At 36.1% G+C, this 13,930-nt stretch overlaps 1 protein-coding gene across 3 annotated transcripts in view; it reads right to left on the bottom strand.

Annotated features, from left to right (window-relative positions):
- Window positions 1–13,930, bottom strand: part of DACH1 (dachshund family transcription factor 1) — a 366,571-nt gene that overhangs the window by 76,125 nt on the left and 276,516 nt on the right. The window lies entirely within an intron of this gene.

Here is a 13,930-nt window from a genome sequence, read left to right as displayed (position 1 = left end):
CTCCGTGGAGAGACTCCACCACCTCTCTTCACCACCCTCACAGTAAAAAAGTCTTTTCTTATGTTTGAACGGAATTTCTTGTATTTCAATTTCTGTCCATTTCCTCCTGTCCTTTCACTATTCTGTTTCACTAGCTGTTCCGCCATTCTCCATCTTTAGTCTAATCCATCTGAACATAAACCACACCATCCTGTGCTGAAGAAATATAACAGCTCTGTGAAGTTCCCTCATGTTATACAAGGTTACCCTAGCAGAGGTCTTTTTTTGTGGTCACAAGTCATAAAACATTTTCCAAGACCTACACGCTAATCTCATGGGGAAAACCAAGAGGGATAATCCCCTAAAACCTTCAAGGTCAGGTTTGAAGGCAAGAAACAACTTGTGGAAGTGTGTTTCCTGCTCCATCCACTTTCTGCGTAACCCCACGTTTAGTCTGAACTGAACTGAAATAGATGTTACAGTTTGAAGTTGGAGAGTGAGTGAGCAACGTATCACATACATGCATCAAGGTAAGGAGGAGAATATAAAACTAAAACTCTGAGCTGGGAATATTATGATGGAAGCACACAGCAGGTCTAGAAATCAATTAATCACATGCATATATACTTTGCCAAAAATATGGCTGCTTTCCAAGATCCGTTCTTCCAAGATCTCCAAAGCTGTCATCATGACTGTTTGGTGAAGCAGAGCTGTTATGTGGGAGGACCCAATAAGGTGCTGAGGGTCTTCCTCTAAATTTAATTCTGGTTCTCAGTATCTATTTACTTAAGAAATCATTCCGTTTTATCTCTTCCCCCCTAGCAGAATAAACTGGAAGAACTTAGAAGTTAAAGGAAAAACAGGACTACTTTGGCTGTCAGTTCCTCTATTCTGCATCAAGGAAACGTGAAATCAGTGAGAACAGCATCAGTCCCACAATTCAACAGGATTTTTCTCCAGCAACATAGCCCACCACCTGGTTAGGTATAGGCTACAAACTGGCTGTAGTAGCCAGGGTTTGTCCTGCAAAGCACTCTTTAATTGCTTAAAAAGATCAGTATTTTTTCTTCTCCTATGTCATAAGGTGAGGTCAGGCTTTCAGGATGTTCACTAACCTTTCATAGTTTACTGATCAACAATATTCTTGATGCTGTATTTCATGTAGAACATATACATGTTTGAGAATATGTATACAGTATGACTGCATTTGGGTTACTTAATTACATTTCTCAAACTCCAAACATGTCTAAATACTGTTGTATTAGGGTACAACATAGATCCTCATTCAGCAAGATTTAGACATATTTATATTTCTGGAGCTCAAATAAATATCAAGCGCAGAAGATACTCCTTGAGCCCTGTAGCTACAAAAAGTATTTCATGTGATTTATTATAGCATAGGAATATACGTAATGATGAAAATAAGCTGAGAAGTAGAGGATATGACTTTTTTTATCCCTTTGGAGACATCATAACTATAACTTACAGGAAGAACAGTCTAGAGTGAATTGTGTGACTCTATTATCAGCTGTGGGGTAAATAAAATAATATTCTATTTAATAGACCTGACAACAGGTATTTAATTTACATCATGAGATAAAGGGTACTTCTTTTAAAGTGAGCTCACCAAAGCTGAAATTGGGATTAATTAATAACTGGTATGTTCAAGTTTGAAAGAGTATATATGGAATTTTTAAAATTTCTAGTTCTCATTTTAGATGTGGTATTGTGTAGAGGGCTTTTAGCTTCATTTTCAGGGAATTAAACAATATTGTTGCATGGGTGGTTTAGGGTCCTTTTTTTTTTTCATTCTCCTTTCCCAAAAGAAAATGAAAAGAGATAGAGAGAAACTGAATAATAGCAATAGTTAAGTTCAGGCCTTACAAAATCAGTGGTAGCTAAACAACAGACAAAATCACCAACTGAACTTTAACTTTTGCAGTATCTTTGGAATTATGCCATTTTAGACAGATGTTCATGGGCATAGATAATGGTTACAGAGTTCAGCACTAAAATGGATATTATTTTTAAAGGAATTAAAGGACTGCACAATAGTAATTCGATTCAAGTAAAGATTACAGTTTAAAAATTCCCCATAAAGTACATAAGCAATCTTAACCCACTTATAAAGAACCCCCTTCGTTTTCTTGGATGTCAGCTATTTCTAACAGTTACTTTGCCACTCAAACAATTTTGTATCAACAGGAAATGAGTTAGACAATCTTTAATAAAAACATAAAGAACAGCTCTACAGATAGTTGTTTAATTATGAAAAGCAACCCACTGAAGCATAAAAATAAAATGCAAGAACTTGGGTTTGGGCAAAAGTCATACTTAGAACTCAGGTATGCATACATCCATTTTCATCTGCCCTGGCAATATAGCAGCTACCTATATTTTTCTAACTGCCATTTAATTTTTGTAGTCATTATTATACTCGTGGAGCCTTATTTGTATAATTAAATGAGTTAACAGTAATCAAGGTTTCATTTTGCTGTGCTAGGAAGGGAGTATAGATTTAGAGAAAAATTTTAGAAGTGCAGGGAAACCCATCCACAAAATTATTTTTCCACTTGTGTTACCTTCAACTGCAGCTGAAATTACAGGATGTATCTCATGTGCAGAACAGAATATACTTATTCTTCTATGAAACACTGTAGCAAACAGAAAAGTGCATCATGAAAGTAGATGCAATTAAACAGACCTGCAATTCTTGCTTGGAGTTGTGTTTTCATAGTTCTGCTCTCAGAAAAAAATTGCTGGGACCAAACCTACGTCTACTCATTCTATAGTTCCACTAATAAGTCATTCTCCTACCTTTCTAACAACTTCGTTACAGTGGCTGCATTTCTTTCAAAAGTATGAGCTATAAACAAAGTGTAAAAGAAAAAAAGAAATACCCCAAATCAGGACAACTGAGAAGCTGTCCATGTGTTATGTAAAAAAACAATTACAAAAAGAGTTCTTAAAATAATTCTTTATGACTCCAGATTTTTCCCTCAGATATACTAAACAGGTTTTTTAACCATTCCTTCACTGTACCTGACCAACAGGATATCAAAATATGTTATGTTTTACTATTTACTAGTTTTAGTATTTTAAGGGTTAAGAAAAAATGTCGGCATAGGTTTCCTTTAGTTGAAAATAGGAGTATTATTGTAATATATCAGAGAAGCCATCAATGGAAAGATAGACAAACCTCTGTTCTATTGCACATTTCCTACTACAGAAGTCTGTATTAAAACAGTTAACATATCTTTTCCTCCTCCAGTTTTTCAGAACAGCTCTAATTTAGATATGGAAATTTTTTAAACTTAAATCAACAGCAGAAGAACTTGATTGAGTCTGTATTAAATTCTGCTCAATGTTAAGTCAGGTAGTCCACACATCTCATATTTCTAATTAAATTTTTATGCAGCACTTAAAAATACTGTAATATAATATTAACAGTTAATTTAATAATTAAAATCTTATGTTTTCACAGTTACTTCATGGCTGGTGTTTACTTTATTTCTGTATCTGTATACTGCAAGTGAAAAAGCTGTATAGGGTACTTTTTATTAATATTATATATTTTACTGGGCCCACACACATACATACACACTCTTACACACACACACGCACGCACACACGCGCGCACACACACACACACACACAAAGGTTGGCCAGGAAATTAGACATCTTATCTGTGAGCTTGCTAAATAAGGACCAATAACCTAGGTCGGCAGTACTCTGTGTGATAACTGCTTTTACAAAATGAAATTTTGACTTTTTCACAGCTTAGCTACAAGTAGACACTATCAGTAAAACTGCATTTCTGTGCAATATGATGGGAAGTAAAAGATTTCAACATCTGACAGGAGAAAATGAACAACTGATAAACAATCTTTGAAATGTTCTCTCACTGCAAGGCATGCTTTTGATGATGATTTACATTTTTATTATTGTCGACTTTCAGGATGGGGCTGATGGTTGGCTAAACATACAATAACTGAAAGAACAAACCACATAAAATGCAAACCAAATCAGAAGAAAAACATGAGTGGCATAATCTGTTTTAAAAGCTTTTGTTCATTTTTCTCCTTCATTTAATTATTCAGTAAATGTAATTTGCATTCAGTTTATTGGGAAAAATGAAGGGAAAAAAAACCCCAGAAATTGTCATCATATCTTTCTGATTCCAACACAGTAAATATTCCAATTCCTTTTCCACTTTTCTCCTCCCACTCAAAACAAGAACTAAATTCAAATTCTCAGTCCAATGCACAATGAATGAACTAGTACTAACACTTAATGCTCCTGCAGAGTCTTTCATCAACATTTGAAGTTGTATACTAATCCGGGATTGTAGCTGTGGGGAAAAAAAGTGTTCAACTTATGAAAGATAATCATGCTGCAATGTCAATGAATAAAAAAAATCTGTCTTTGAAAAACTGTGTTACTTTCTTGACAGTGAACTCATAAAGAATTTCTTCATTCTGCACTGAAAGGTAATGCAAGAAACTGAATCAAAATTGTTTAATTCAGTTACTGTGTTCAGCTGAGTAAATAAATTGGAGGAAACAAAAGCATAAGCAATGATTTGATTTTGCTTTGCTGTTTTGAAGACAGTTCTTGAAAGGTTTGGGTTTTTTTGTACAATCAATTTTTCATTAAAATTAATTAAGATAGTTATTTTTAAAGCAGTAACATAACTGAAAAATGTTTCCTTTTAAAATTAAAAAATAATCAAAAAGATTTTATGTTAAACCAACGTTAATTTGACTAAATCCTCATTCCCCCTGTAAATTCCAATTAAAATTTTACATAATTGTTTTCTACCTGTTACTATTTAGTGCACAAATTAAACTGAAAATTTCATTAGCCACCCAGCTTTATCTTTTAAATTGAATCAAGTAAATTAAATAAAATTGGTTATAAATGAACACACCCTTTAAGTTCTTTAAGATTTTAATTATAAAAAATTAATGTTAAATAATCCAAAACAGAAAAGGGGGGGGGGGGGGGAGGAACCACAAAAAGTTGTAGTAGAATTCTGTAATGCTATAACCACTCTGGAAATGTATAGGACAAAACCAAAAAAATTAATTTATTTCTGTACATATCTGCAATTAAATACTGTTCGGCGTACTTCTGAGTTTCGGCTATGAATTCCATTCTTAATCATACCTATTTGTAAGGGTTAAATAAATGGGATCAAGTTGTATCTACTTATTTACTGTGTTACATCATTTTAATCAGTGCTCAGAAGCACTGACACATAATTCAGCTCCTAGAAGCAAGGACAGCGATACTAGAGTTTATCATACAAACTATTGGGATGACGGTCTAACATAAGCTTGTACCATAATTCCTGTTTGGATTGTTTATGTAGACTCATGGATGGCTGTTGGTAACTGATGCAGAAAGGGAAAAATGGAGTAGCACTGAAAGCAAAAAAAAATCGTAATCTCAGTTATACAAATATGTCTTACTGTAGATTACAGTTTTTTCCAATGGTGTGGAGATGTACAGCTTTTACAGGCCAGTTAGAAAATATTTATTTTAATTTTATTCCTATTAATAAAGTAGAACATAATTTATTAATGTTTACAAAGAAGTTCAAAGCCGATTATTGTTCAAAACTTATATTGACTTTTGCAAAAGAATTATCTCCATTCATTGTTTTTGAAAGTAAATAATTAATATAATACCTTGAGTCCTCCACCTCAAAAGTTACAATGGTTAAAGTATAACAGAGTGTCTAATGGAACAACAGGAAAGGTTTCCCCTGTCATATTTCTAATGAAATAAGCAGAACATAAGTTCAGATCCAATAACTGGCATTTTTGTTTAGAAATAGGCAACCGAGGAACTGAATTATTCCATTTCTGTGCAAATTTCCCTTTACATTTCATACATCCCACCTTGGCTAAAAGCTGAAACAGAAATCCTGTCTGACTGATATTTTGGACAAATGCATCAAACGCAACTTGGGGATAATGACAGGCAAAGGACTCGCCAAAGATAAAGTGTAAAAACAAAAATTCCACTTGTTAGCATAACTTTGGGTAGCAAAGCTGTTGACTGACTTCAGCAACTCTTTTCTAATGGGTAATAATTGGGGGCAAGAGAATATCTGTAGTGCTAACATGCAAGTTTAATGAGGTAGGACTCTCTTAAGGTGAAATGAATGGATAAACCCCAGTCGAACATTTTGCAAGAAATCCACCAAAAGTCTGGGAAATGTACAACGGTGTGTGGTTAGAAAACTTCAGTTTGGAAGAAATCCAATTACTTGAAATCATAAGTTATATAAAGAAAGGGAGTCTGCAGATTTGCAATGTGGGTCTTAAACATTTTCGGTATTAAATGAAAGCAAGCAGAGCAGGGACTGCAATCCTAAAGATGACAGGGTCATAGATACTATTCTGCCGTAAACAAAATGTTCTGTTAATAAAGTAATGGCCCAATATGCTTTCCTGAAACAAATATTATTCCCTTGTGTTTGGATGTCATAGTGCTAAACAAAAGGGCTGCAATGTGATCTCTGACTATGCGGCGAAGTAAGATTTTCTTGTGTCCACATTATTTAGTGCTAGTACTTTCTGGAGCAGATGTGTTGTGGAGGGAGCTAATTGTAACAGTCAAAACAGAGCCAGGCTAAAAGCTAACAATTAAGCAGTACGGACAATCAAGGATTCAGTGCTTAAGCTCACTCCCTAGCTCTCTTTTATTTGGCAGAATTTATGGCCTGTTACATTGAGGCTTTGCTATGTAACAAAGGAGAAACGTGCCTTGAAAACACAGCTAAAAAGTCATTGAAGTTGTCGTTTTATGAGTTCATACAATGGAAAATGGACATGCTTTCACTGTACCACAAATCTGACTGCTACAAACTGAACACATGTAGCTATTTTGTTTGAACTGCAAAAATTGCATGCTGATGAAAACATAACTTTTCATTCAAAAAAAGTCTGTATTTGAGCAGATCTTTGTTGAACAAAGTTTTAAATCCCTTGACTGGTTTTAACCAGAATTATAATCTAAGATAAACCTCTTTAAACAAACCTTTGCTATACAGGTTTATTTTTTTAAATTCCTCCATTTGAACAGTATTAAGTCTTAGCTCTTGATTTAAATCATTGGTTGTAGGAAATATGACTCTTGTTTGTTGAGAAAAAAATGCATAACTACATTGGCCAGCTGAATTTCTAAATTCATACCTATATGTCCTTAACCTGACTCAAAATGTGATTGGTTAGATTTCATACATGCTGACTTCCAAATGCATCTCCTATTACGATGCTCAGTAACATATATCCTTCTATCACAAGGCATATACTGTAAGCTCCTGCAGTGCACTCAGAACCTTTCTGTGCTCAGAGATGTCCAATATGCATTATTTCTAGTAGTCGTTTTCTGAACGTTGAACTGGTCAGAAATAAGCTCAGTGAAAAAGTACCTGAGAAAAGAACTACCCCATATTATTTGCAAAATGACCCATAATAAAGTGTTCCTTTTAAAAAAAAAAAAAAAAAAAAAAAAAGATGTTAAAATAGTATAATGTAGCTTTGGCAAAATAAGTATGTATTTGTCGTAGGTTACCAAGTGCTGAAATGTCCCTATTACTAGTGATAACTTTAACAATTGTTTAAGGCATTTTAGCTGTATCTGCAGGGCTCCAGTGGTGAGTCTTTTCTCCTGCGTACAACAAATATCTTACATTGCTAATCTCCTTTTGTCTCACTGCCAAGGTCACGGCCAAGAAACAGACTGAGTTTTTCCACTTTGTTAATCTAGGGTTTCTGGAGTTTTTTAGGAAACGCAGGAAATTCTACGTGCCTAGTAAAAAAGCAAGTCATTTGTATAACAGTAGGCAACAGTATCAAGTGTTCTGCACCTGTTTTACACTCCAGCACTGTAATTTCTGCAAAGTAAACAGTAGATCTCAGGGTCAGATTACAAATTCTAGTAGGCTGTTTGCTAGATTGCCGCTTTGTTTAACCTTTACACTTTCATTTAGAAAGGAGAAAGTATCATTGTCACACCAAGAGGGCAGTTAAAGAGTTTTAATTAACTGTGGAGGTAATTAGACCTCCCAGTTTAACAATTATCAGACAATTCTTTTCTCCTCTAAGTCCTTTAAAGTTGCACAGTTTTTTATGGGGAACAAAATTCATGTCATAAATACTTTGCAAAAAAAGTGGATAAAAGACTATACAAAAAGAAAAGCTGATTCCGCTATGAAATTATCTATTTCCTTTTTCTAATTTAATAACAAGTCAAAACCTATCAGCTTCTCATCCACCATTCCCTGCCAAAGTCCAATTCTAATCCAATTGCTCCTCTTATTAATCCCCCCTCCCTTCAGTCTCCTGAGCCTATGCTCTGTTTGGCCCACTGTGATATTCGCATGTATGACAAAGGTGGAAGAAAAAGCCTCCCTCTCCTTCCTTCCGATGAAGTTTGCTGTTGACAACTGTACTTTAAAGAGTGCCTGTCCTCACAATTATTTGAAATCTCTGATCCAGCTCACTCTCTCCCTGCAGAAGACAAGATCTGTAGTCATGGGGGACATTGCTTATCAGTTCTGATTCTCAACTTCATTTTTTCAGATGTAGATGTACTTCAAAAAGCAAGTAGTAGCGATCTTATCCCCAGAGTCAAGGCAGGAATCGACAACATTAACTCTCCCGAACACAAAACATAATTATAAATGTAGATATATTAAATATATATATGGGTCCTTTAAAGCAGTAAAATGGAAAGTAATACAGAAGGTTGTTCTATGGTTCTTCTTAAAGAAAAAAGAAAAGGGGGTGGGGTGCACTTCTTCTGCCTGCATTAATCATTACAGCTTCACCTGAGTTAACTGCACAACAGGTGTGGGCTCTGGGTGTATCTCCTGCATCGTACTGCTAAAACCTTTTTCCCAGACATCTATATTCCAATACACAGCCCCTGCTGAACACAGCGCCTGTTATACTCTGTATTTGTATCCATATAGAACTATGTTTTACTCTTAATGCCCTTCATATAAAGCTCACAAACTTCAAGAAAATGATGAAGTAATTTTCTCATGAGTACAGAAGCGGATGCTACAGATGAAGATGTGACTTGAACAGGTCACAAAAACACCTGACAGAGGGGTGACAGTGACACTCATAGATTGGAGAGTTGAACCCAGGTCTGTATACATAACGTGTTTCTTTCCTTCAAAAAAATCCTTAAGATTTAATTATTACAAAATGTCTTTTGGACACATAGGTAAGAATTTTAAATAAAAGGAACCCATGCTGATTTTACTTCTATTCACTAAGGAAAAGAAAAGAATTCAGCTTGTTGGTGACAAGCAAATTATCATGCTTTAAATTTTAATTGGAAGTTGATAGGATAATAAAAAAAGGACAAAATTTAAAGAAAAGCAGGAGGAAGCTAGAAAACGTAAAGAGCTGAGAGTGCTGAAATGATGACAGGAGACAGCCAAGAAAAGAACAGCATTTGGCCAGAGGAATATTTTCTCTTTTGGTTGAATTACTGTGTGAAATAAAAATGAAAACAGAAGACCAATATCCAACATCAGCTCAGGAGTTTGAGATGCCATCATAAACCTCTTGAGATTTGCTCTCACCATATTAACCCCCCGAAAACCGTGGTGTAGTTATAGGCTTTGTGAATTCTCAGTTGCTTATCATTTATCCTACATACAATAAATCCTTATTTGTAATATGCACCATATAACGGAGTAGTAAATATTTCCAATTAGCTTTAGTGTCACAGTCCTCAAAACCCGATGCATTTATGTTAATATAAAAGCGTACATGAAACATTTTATCATGCATTAGAGATTTTAATCAGGTAATCTGCACGGCATCTGGAAACCTAAGCAGAGGCAAAGTCTGCTATAACAAAGGCACTGTAACAGTTCACCTTCAGTGAAGAACAATAATGCATTATTAAATTCACTTTCCTGCTCAGTGGTTACACTTAGCTGACCACAGCAAATTTGCTCTCTGCCTGGTCTTCACAAGTTGGCAGAAAAATAGATTCTGTCACATTTAACGGGTTCTGAAAATGACAGGATGCCTCTCTTGGTTTAACTATAAAACATAATCTTTCAGAAGTAAATATAATTACAAATGCCTTTTGTCACGTAGTTCTTAGGAAGGATATTATATGTGGGTTATTAGAGTAGTAGATCTCACTATGTACTTGAATATCATTAGAAGCCAGAATTGGTATTGCACAACAGCAACTTCAAAAAAAGAATCAGATTTCTATTTTTCTTTGATCCTAAATGACATCATAATTCTTAGAAAACAAAGATACAGACATCAAATTCCTTGAGTACGGTCAAACTGTTATCAAGAGATACTACTCCTTAAACTAGTTCTCCTTTTTCTGAAATACTGTTTTAATCTTATTTTACATCTAATAGTAATTTGCTTTGTTTTACGTTCATTTGACTGAAGGAACTTTTAAGAAAACTGCCTTAGACTCAGGGTCAGTGATGAAGAATTATTGATTAGGAATTCAATTAGCAAAAGTCTGCATAGTTATATACAACGGAACCTGATTTTTTTTGGTTTCCAAGGAGTTTTATCATGCTGCAAGCATGATAAGAATCTGCTCCATATGATGACATTCACTTTCAGGTAGAGGTCTTGAACCAATGCTGTATACCACTTAAGTCCCGGTGAAGTGCAATTTAGGTCCCAATTAAGATCTGTTAAAGAGTTTTAATTAGCTTTGTGTAGGTAACTAGTTTAGCAATTATAAGACATATTTTTTCTCCTGTAAGCCCTTCAGTTCAGGTAGTTTTATTAGAAACGTCTTAGCTCTAAAGTGGGAAGTATGTAGACTCATTGAAAGACAGGCTTGGATTCTGGGATCTGTTTATGGCTTTTCATTACATATTTGGCTACAACAAATAAAATTTAAGTCCTCAGAAGGAACTTAGGTATTACAATGACACTGTACTCAAAACTCACATGAAACTTAACATAGTCATCTTCCACCTAAGTGGATACTAGAAAAAATTTCTTTACTGAAAGGGTTGTCAGGCATTGGAACAGGCTGCCCATGGAAGTGGTGGAGTCACCATCCCTGGAGGTGTTCAAAAAACACGTAGACATGGTACTTCAGGACATGGCTTAGTGGGCATGATGGTGTTGGGTTGACATTTGGACTTGATGATCTTAAAGGTCTTTTCCAACCTAAACGATTCTATGATTCTATGGAATTACCACCTTGTGTTAGGTAGTCTGTCCATAACATATTTATTTTAGGTGCCTAGATTGAAAATTCTGTAAATTGAGATCTAAAATGGCATGCAAAGTTTGTAGCTTAAATCCCCCTTTCCCAAAACAGCAGTGCCACACTTTGGACAGGAAGACAACTGAAGTTTTCCTGAACATTGAATAAATACTTCTGGGAGTCCTGATCACTCTCCAGCAGAGAGATACTTATGATCTTCTTTTAAATGATTAATCACAACTTCATAGAATCATAGAATGGTTTGGGTTGGAAGGGTCCTTCAAAGATCATCTAGCTCAACCCTCCTGCCAAGGGCAGGGGCAGCTTTCACTAGATCAGGTTGCTGAAAGCCCCGTCCAACCTGACCTTGAGCACTTCCAATGATGAGGCATCCACAACTTCTCTGGGCAACCTGTTCCAGTGTCTCACCACCCTCATCGTAAAGAATTTCTTCCTTATGTCCAATCTAAACCTCTTTCAGTTTAAAACCATTGTTGCTTGTCCTGTCACTACAGCCCTTGGTAAAAAGTCCCTCTCCGCCTTTCTTGTAAGCCCCCTTTAAGTCTTGAAAGGCCCCAACAAGGTCTCCCCAGAGCCTTCTCTTCTCCAGACTGAACACCACCAACTCTCTCAGCCTTTCTTCATAGGAGAGGTATTCCATGCCTCTGATCATTTTTGTGGCTCGCCTTCGGACCCACTCTTAAGAGGTTGTCCTGTCCATGTCTTTCCCGTGCTGGGGGACCCCAGAGCTGGATGCAGTACTCCAGGTGGGGTCCCATGAGAGCCGAGTAGAGGAGGAGAATCACTGCCCTTCACCTGCTGCTCAGTGGTGACGGTGATGAAATTCTGCAGTTATCTATAAAACTACCTTGAGACGTAGAAGTTTCTTTTCCCTTTGTTGTCTGAGCAAATCCAGCCACAACTAGCTAATTCAGGGATGTATGTGAGTCATTTCCCCTTCTACCTGTGAAGAAAATCCAGGTTAAACCTGGATTTAACCTTCTGTTAAACCTGTTCCCCCGATTAGTTCCTTGCCAAGGGCAAAGCAGTGTAAGAATGAACATGACTCTACTGCTTGCTTACCTGGGCACTCTCCAAAGCATGTGGAGTCCTAAGTTCAAACCACTGCTCCAGTTACCTATCTACTTCAAAATATTCAGTACACCTGGGACTGGACTTTGGCCCTTTTCTTCCAAAAGAATGTCCTAACCACCAAGTTACACTTGCAGCCACACTCATGGTCCCTTTGGCCATACACACAGCCATAAAAAGAGGGTCAGGGATTAAGGCTGTCCACACTACTCGCTTCTTAGATTCAGTCTCTGGCTTTAGTTTGGATTCCAAGACAGACATGCTCAAGTGTTTGCCTAAAGTAATGCGGATATAAGTATGTCCATATGACTTGGATCTTGGGATGAGAACAGTTTCTGTCATCTTCTGTCTGGCAGGATACCCACAGTATTTCTTCTATGGGATCCAGTGAAAACCAGATTATGCCACATAAACTGGAACCACTTTACATAACTGGGAAACCGTCATTATTCAGTCAGCTAATCTGTCAGCTAATAGCATGGCATTCAGAGCCACCTTTAACGTTTAGGGCATGTAAAATTTGCACTAGCACAACCTAATGATTTTAAATATGAAAATTACATCCCCTCCCCAAATACAAATAAATTTGAGGAAAAAAATAGTAGCATTGCATTTAAATTATAACTCTAGCCTTTGCTTTACACAGTTAGCATTCTAAAAGATACTAGGTTTATGTCTGGATCCATAAATATCATTGTCAGAGTTCTGAATTCAAATACTAATTCCAGTTACTATGTATTTTTTTGTTGGAAAACAGCAAAGTAATATCCAGCTTTCACTTTTTTCTTGTTTGTTTCCCTCCCCCCCCCCAAAATGTAGTCATTTCACATCTTTAATAATACCAATAATAATAACAATTTTACAGGATATGGTGGATAAAGAACATTCAGTCACACAAACTAGCCTTTCCTCTCTTAATCCCTGCAAGTATTTTCAAGCACTACAATTTGCACACTCTTGACTAAGGCATTCCACTGGTTTCAATGGGAAAGCAGATTTGGGCAATCTGTCCAATGACTGCAAATCTTTGCAGGATTAAAAACTATGCCTACTTTGGAAAAAAAAAATCTTGCCTAAATCTTCGAAATCCTCCCAAAATCAGAAGGAAATTGTAACAGGGACTCTAGCATTTAACTGCTGTTTAGGATGTCCAGCTCCCCCAACAACATCTAGATAATCTCAGATTTTATCTACCTATCCTTCTATACTGGTAAAAGAGTCATAACAGTTTGATTTTTTGATGGCAAATCTAGTTTAAGGAGTTGTTATCCTTACAGCTCTTGGAAAAACATCAGGAATGCTAGTACTATGTCCTAGCACATCTAATTTCTAAAAAGTATAGACCCCTAAGGAAGGATTCCTAAGTCCTTTTATAGATCCATTTTACCTATATAACTAGTGACCCATTAATTTTTTTCATCATAAATTCCTGTAGAACTCCTCCAACAAAAATTCCTAGTAGTAAAAGAAGATTTTCCAGAGCACTAAGATCTGCAAACCTTTCACACTTTCCTGAAATTGCTATACTTTGATTTGCAAGAGATAACCAGCAAGTAGTGGTCAGCAAATATGCTTTAAAAAGGGAGAGCAGTAGCCGAGACAACCGAAAGGAAAGTGAGGG

Source organism: Accipiter gentilis, chromosome 13 (assembly GCF_929443795.1).
Source record: "Accipiter gentilis chromosome 13, bAccGen1.1, whole genome shotgun sequence".
Lineage (NCBI taxonomy): Eukaryota > Metazoa > Chordata > Aves > Accipitriformes > Accipitridae > Astur > Astur gentilis.
The sequence above is the reverse complement of the archived record's forward strand: the minus strand, read 5'-3'. Positions and strand labels throughout refer to the sequence as shown.